This window comes from Ceratosolen solmsi, unplaced genomic scaffold (assembly GCF_000503995.2).
Source record: "Ceratosolen solmsi marchali unplaced genomic scaffold, CerSol_1.0 scaffold29, whole genome shotgun sequence".
Taxonomy (NCBI): domain Eukaryota; kingdom Metazoa; phylum Arthropoda; class Insecta; order Hymenoptera; family Agaonidae; genus Ceratosolen; species Ceratosolen solmsi.
The window spans coordinates 1,387,477-1,394,370 of record NW_011948417.1 but is presented as its reverse complement, the minus strand read 5'-3'; the positions used below and the strand labels follow the sequence as shown (position 1 = coordinate 1,394,370).

Below are 6,894 nucleotides of genomic sequence, written 5' to 3'. Positions count from 1 at the left end.
ATTCAATTAAAATAATTGATATCGAAACATTCTTTTTAAATTATTTTTTAAATAAAAATTAATCGAATATTTACTTTGACAATTGTTTAATGTACGAAGTAAGTAATGTTGTTGAATATATTCGTATGATATCTAAGTTTATGTATAATACCAACTACTTCTTTTCCTCGAATTTTTAATCTCCTTATTAAATATTGATGAATAATAACTGTAAATCACTACTATTAATGCGCTTTTTCCTACTCAATATATAATAATTTATTTAACCAAATTCGATATCAAATCGCTATAGTTTATAAAACACTTTAATTTTCTTATTTTTTTTTTTTTTTCTTTTTTTTTTGTTTTTTTTTTTTTAATTAATTTTTATTATTTTTATTTTATAACTTTATTTTTTAATTATATTAAAAATTAAAAGAAAAAATTAAAAACTTTACATTTATTTATTATATAGATTTTATTAATTTTAATTAATAATTAAAACGTGTTTACTTTTATTATAGAAGTCATATGATTTTTGAAAACATTTTCGAAAGTATATAGTCAATTTTTTTTTGTACTATTTTTCAAATATAATAAATACAGCAGTTTACTATTAATAAATAAAAATTTAGAATCTATAATGTAAAATATATAATTCACTGAAATACTTCACTGAAATACACTGAAAAGTTTACCTACTACTATCATGAAAATGGACTTTTTAAGGAAATAATTTAGATAATTCAATATCTGCAAATAATTAATTAATAATAAAACTAATATGGGAAATTCTATAGATCTATCGAATTTACTAACAAATGGGTATAAAATATTAATATAAAATATTAATGGAAAAAAACTTCGATTGATTAATTTACATGCAATAAAAGCTGAATCGGCAATCCAAGCAAATACAAGTAACGAACGATTTATTTAGCCTGATGAATAAATTTCTTAATTCGATATCGATATTATCGAATATTCCATATTAAAATTGTCCACGACCTTGCGTTTCAGCTGTCCAACGACAGTTATAGCGATTACCTGTACGACGGCCACCTCTACACAGCGAGCATCGATTCAGTGTGCGGCGTTAACCTGGAAGTCGGTGAGACTTACGTAGTTAGCGGACGCATCTACGAGGACAAGCCCAAGCTCAGCCTTTGTAACCTCGTGATGCGCTGGTCCGATGTAACGAAGCGGCAACGCAAAGGCTTCAAGGGTCTTTATGCCAAAGGCTGCATGTGCGACGTAAGTTTGAAGTCTCGAGCTCCAATGTGCGACTTTTACTCTTACATTTTTCTTGTCTCTATTTTAATCCTTTAATCAGGCGAAAATTGCCGCGGAGAATAAGTTTTCGGGCGCGTAGGACACATGTCTAGGTAAAAATAAAGTGCCAATAACGATTAAGATAATTGGATTTTTTTTAGCACAGAACTTGTTGGCAGCGCCCAAATTCGTATTTGTACCACTCCTACGCCCGGTTAAATTATACGCTAATTAAGAAAATTTTATGGTAATTTACGAATTTTTAAGCTCGGAAATTATCTTTTAAGGCTGTCACGTATATTTAAAGCAGAACAGTTATTTTCTTTTTTTTTTTTTTTTTTTTTTTTTTTTTTTTTTTTTTTTTTTTCGTAAATAGGCTTTAAAAAATTCTTTATCTTATTTTCTACCGCTTTGCTTTCATTGTATTTAAATCTCTTTTTTTTCTTCTTTTTTTTTTTTATTGTTTTTGTTATTTTGTTCAGTCAAATATTGCGTCGATCATTAATTCTCTATATAAAGTTATTTCATATTGTTATTAAATAACCAACCTCCTTTAAGCTATTTTTAGTCTATTATATTTTATTTTTTAATTTAAACGTAAATCACAATATGCGTTGTATTTCTATTTAATTTCATTCTCAAATATAATAATACATATCCAATGGATAGTAAATTTCCAATTTAATAAGACCAATTTCAGTAGTGAAAAATAGAATTAATCGTGATTTTAATAAGATTTGAATATAAATAGCAAGGATATATGGTATGAATTAAATAAAACATTAAAAAATTGAGTTTATAATTCATAGTATTTTGCAAGTTTATATACACGATTTTTATTCAAGAAAATGATAATTTAGATTATTGATGTCCATTTTTAGAAAGTACATTGCTTCATTTATAAATGTTATAATGTTATATGATGTTAAAAATAGTTAGAAAATAATTATGAAAAATCAATTAGCTTTAGATAAATATTGTATTTTTCGTTTTGTAAATTTAGTACAATAATTATTATATACAAATAATTATTAATTTATGAAAAACTAATAAGTACGTCATAATATACAAGACATGCTTTTACGATTTTTATCGATTAATTTTTTAAGCGAACATTTTTACATTTTTACTCGTATTGCCAAATAAGCAATCAAGCTGATAATATGTTTAGTGAAATAATCATAATAGTAAATGATAGATAACGAATTCGGAAAATCGTATAATGTTCCGATTATATCGACGTCTGTTAAACGCAAATAATATCGCGACAATCGTTAGCGATTGAGATTTACCTAGAGCAACTGCCTATCTAATGCTAAATCTTTCTGCATCGAGACATTCCATTATGAATTTACTTGTGCATAAAAAAATTTTATAATACAGCTACGGTTATAATAATTTCAATATAATAACATAAATAAATACATCGAATGGTATTAAGCATTTGTGCTAGAAAATTTATCTAGTACATTCCTAATGCAATTTTAAAATTCTATGGTTTTTATCACGAATTTTGTTCCCCCCCTCTCTCTCTCTCTCTCTCTCTCTCTCTCTCTCTCTCTCTCTCTCTCTCTCTCTCTTCTCGATTATAATTACTTTTGTCGTTCGAAAGCTGAGACCAGAATAAAAGTCCTTTTTTCATTATATAAGCGACCCCACTTGCAAACTTGAAATACAAATATAAATTGTCGATCCTTTTCTTGAAAAAGTTGGCTTCGTTATCATGAAATTTCTTGTTCGAGAGAGCGAGCGAGAAAGACAGAGTGATACAATGAATGAGGGAGTGAGAAATTGGGGGAGGAGGAGAAAGGAGGATAGAGCAATTAAAAAGCATTAAATGATCGGTGGTATCTTACAGGAAAAGGCACTTGGTTAATTAAAGTGGCGCACGCCGTCGGCGGCCAGCCAAAGAACAGCCTAACACCCCCCCTCCCCCGCCACCAAACCCCTACCGTTGCAAGAAACGAAAAAAGAGACGCAAAAAATCTCGAATCAGGCCTTCTCTCTTCCATGACATAGAGATAAAAGCACTTACTTCCAGGTAAGCTACCCGACGTTCGAGCGAAAGGGCGAGGCCCTGCACCGAGCCAACGGCAAGCTTTGCCCCTGGGAGGGCAACCCCGGACCGATGGACTGCCAAGAAAAGCACGGACATAGAGATAAAAGCACTTGCTTCCAGGTAAGCTACACGCCGTTCGAGCGAAAGGGCGAGGCCCTGCACCGAGCCAACGGCAAGCTTTGCCCCTGGGAGGGCAACCCCGGACCGATGGACTGCCAAGAAAAGCACGGAATTTGCGTCTCGAATCAGGGCAGATGCTTCTGGATGCCATCAAGGCCGTACGACCAGTGCATCAGGGAGCATCACCAGGAGCGACTGGTACATCAGAGGCCGCGCGAATCGCCGTGAACATCCACGTCTTCGCGTGTTAGCGTTACATTTACGCATAGAGGACACTGATAGAGATGTGTAAGTGCTGGGGGTGAGTTTCGCGGTGATATTCGGATCACGGGGCCGAGGGTAGGAGGTATCGAAAATTATTGGATTTATAAGAAGACGAGATTAATTGCGCCAGACGTCTGCTTATTTAGAAATTAGAATTGACATGTGCGACGCAGTTAGCGAACATCCCCGATTCACTTGCTTTTTATGGGAATGAAAAAAATTCAATTTGTGCAATCGATTATACTTTTGTAATATGACAGCTACGTAATGGAGCTGATAAATGCATATTATTAATATTATTATTATTATTATCATTATCATTATTATTATTATTATTATTATTATTATTATTAATATTATTAATATTATTATTGTGTGAAATTCATAGTATTCGTTTTCAAATTAATGAGATTATCGAATTAAAAAGGCACCCAATATTAAATCTAAGGACCTTGAGAGCTATTCCGTATAATTTTTTATTTCAAGATTTTTGATAGATAGTTTCCATTTATTTGATCGACTCTTATAGTATTAATAATACTTAATTGTATATTGAATAAGGCATTTTATTGGCCAGACATGATAAACTTTATAAATTGTAATACGTACGATTTTATTAGCGGTAAAAATGAAAAACGAAACGAATAATAATTAATGAATATATAGTGGACTTGCCTGGCTTCTACCCGCCCCCCCCCCCCCTCCGCCGCGCCGCCGCCCCCATCCACAGCTCTCTGTGCGAATGTTTATTGACGAAGAAATAGCGATAAGTGCGTGCGTAATTGTGAGGTAACGATTTTGGAATATTTGCAGGATCGAAAGATGCAGGTAGGACATTTGATGACAAAATCATAATAACGCGTCTCGTATAAATTCAATCCGAGCATTAGTCAGAGACGCATAGAGTAAATTATAAAAATACTAGTGTATAACTTGGTTCGAATATAGTTTCGTTTTTGTAAAAATTTATTGGAACGAGTGAGATGTGGTCATCGTGTGCCAGGATTTTGCAAAATAGGAAAAAACAAAAGAAATGAAAAGCCTCGTAAAGTAATAGCAGCCTCTTTCCCAATCACTGAAAATCCATTTACGAGAAAAATACGTATCCAGATGCGTATTTTACAAGGTTAAGACTGTAGTTTATAGATTAATGTAAATGTCTTAATATATTTATTACTATTTATCATTTAATGCTTAATGTGCATCAAAATTGCGCCCGTTAAATCAATTACCTATGTATTTTCTGAAATCACGTACGTCAATATATTCGGAATTATAATAATTTAAATAGAATATAAATGTAAAAGAAATGTTATTTTCTCGAGAATAACGTGCATTCGTTCAAATTATTAAAACATTCTTTAAAACTTCTAACTGGCATATCCTAGTGCATAAGGAGTATTTACCATTTAAATTATTTTAAATTGTAAATAAATGAAATTCATATTTCTTAGTTTAGAATAGCGAAATGAAATAAACAAATATAGTTTGAATGAATGTTAAGATTATTTAGAACGACTCGAACCTTCCGTAAATGAATCGATATAAGTTCCGATACAACTGATTATTTATAAAGTAAATTTTGTTCCATGTAATAACTATAATAATATCTCCTTGTTAAATAAGATCTATTTAATACAGATATATGCTAAATTAATGAGAGTACACGCAAATATTATACATCAACATCAGCATGTCACGATATAAGACGAAATATATTATTTAGTTTTGTAAAAAGCACATTAAAATTCGAATTCAAATAAATGTTTGAATTACTTTTCATACATTGTAGTAAAGTTTTTAATGTCGTTATTTTAATCTTGAATCTTATTAATGCTGTCGACGTTTATAAGATTAGCATTAATATAATATAATGACATTTTTTTTTTTTTTCCGAAGAATTTATTCTATAAACGTCTCTCTACAAATTGAATTAGGCAATTTTTTTCTGTTTATTTATTTTATTAGAAAAAAAAAGTCTTCCACGAGAATAAGTCATATCACGTGTAATGTCAACAGTCCGTTAAATTATTGTACATAGTAAAAGAAAAATTTCGAAATATTCGTATTTTTATCATTTTATTATTAATTAATCTTGCTAAAATCACATGTTTAATATAATGGATGAGTTGTACACAATTGCGTAATGTTGTCAAATATTGAGTAACAAGTTCCTGTGGAATTCAGCACTTTCAAAAGGTTAGTATACTAATTAATAATAAATTTTGAGCGAGAGATGGAGGATTCGTCGACACAAGCTTAAACACAAAATGCAATTTCGTCGAAATTCATTAGCAGCGCACCACTGCCGAAATCTTCTCGTCCAAGTACAAGGGACAAGGCTGTCAAGATTTTAATTGCTTAAGTGCTAACGCTCAACAAAAATGCTCACTTGTCGACGAATTTAATACTATGCGATTACTTAGCACAACATTTTCATTTCTATATATCCGAAATCACATATATAAACACGAATTTTGTCAATTCATAATTGCTTGAGTTAAAGCTGATTGTGAATTTACAGTGACATTAATTGGCAAATGAAATAGCTGAAAAAATTCAATAACTTTCAGCTTTTACAACAAAAAATACAATAATTCAACTGGTAAGTGCAAACAAAAACTTTTATTTCACCTTGAATTTGTTTACTTCCAACGAAGCTTCTTTCATCGACAATATAAACAATGATGATATATCATTACCTCAAAACACTAAAAAAACATAATTCTTTGAATTATTTCTTGCTCTACATCATTTATTAATTATTTATGTTAATGGCATTGTAGCAATAGCGTCTTATAAACTTATGATGACATTATTAGATTATTAATTATCTTTCGTGTACCCAAGTAAATACCCAAAATTTCGTAAACACCACTATAAAATAATATGCAATTTCCTTTCCACTGAGTAGTGGACAATTTTCCATGCTGATTATTATTAAATTAACACTACAAAATCAAGACAAAAACAAATCAAGTACAAAAGTATAATAGGAAATAAATAGGAAATTTTTAAGAGACTCAACAATACTATTACAAAGAAGTTTTTTTTAAGTATTTTATGTTCCGAAAGATGTTATTGACAAAAGACAAAACAAAACAAAACAAAACAAAACGAAAAAAAAGATAATTGAATCTAAGAATTTTTTGGCCCTTCCAATATTTAATTATCCCTTCAAATCGATATATACGTATTGT

The 6,894-nt window shown here is 30.4% G+C and overlaps 1 protein-coding gene across 1 annotated transcript in view; it reads right to left on the bottom strand.

Moving 5' to 3' along the window:
• The window catches only part of Syn (synapsin), a 99,867-nt gene that overhangs the window by 68,586 nt on the left and 24,387 nt on the right, over window positions 1-6,894 (bottom strand). The window lies entirely within an intron of this gene.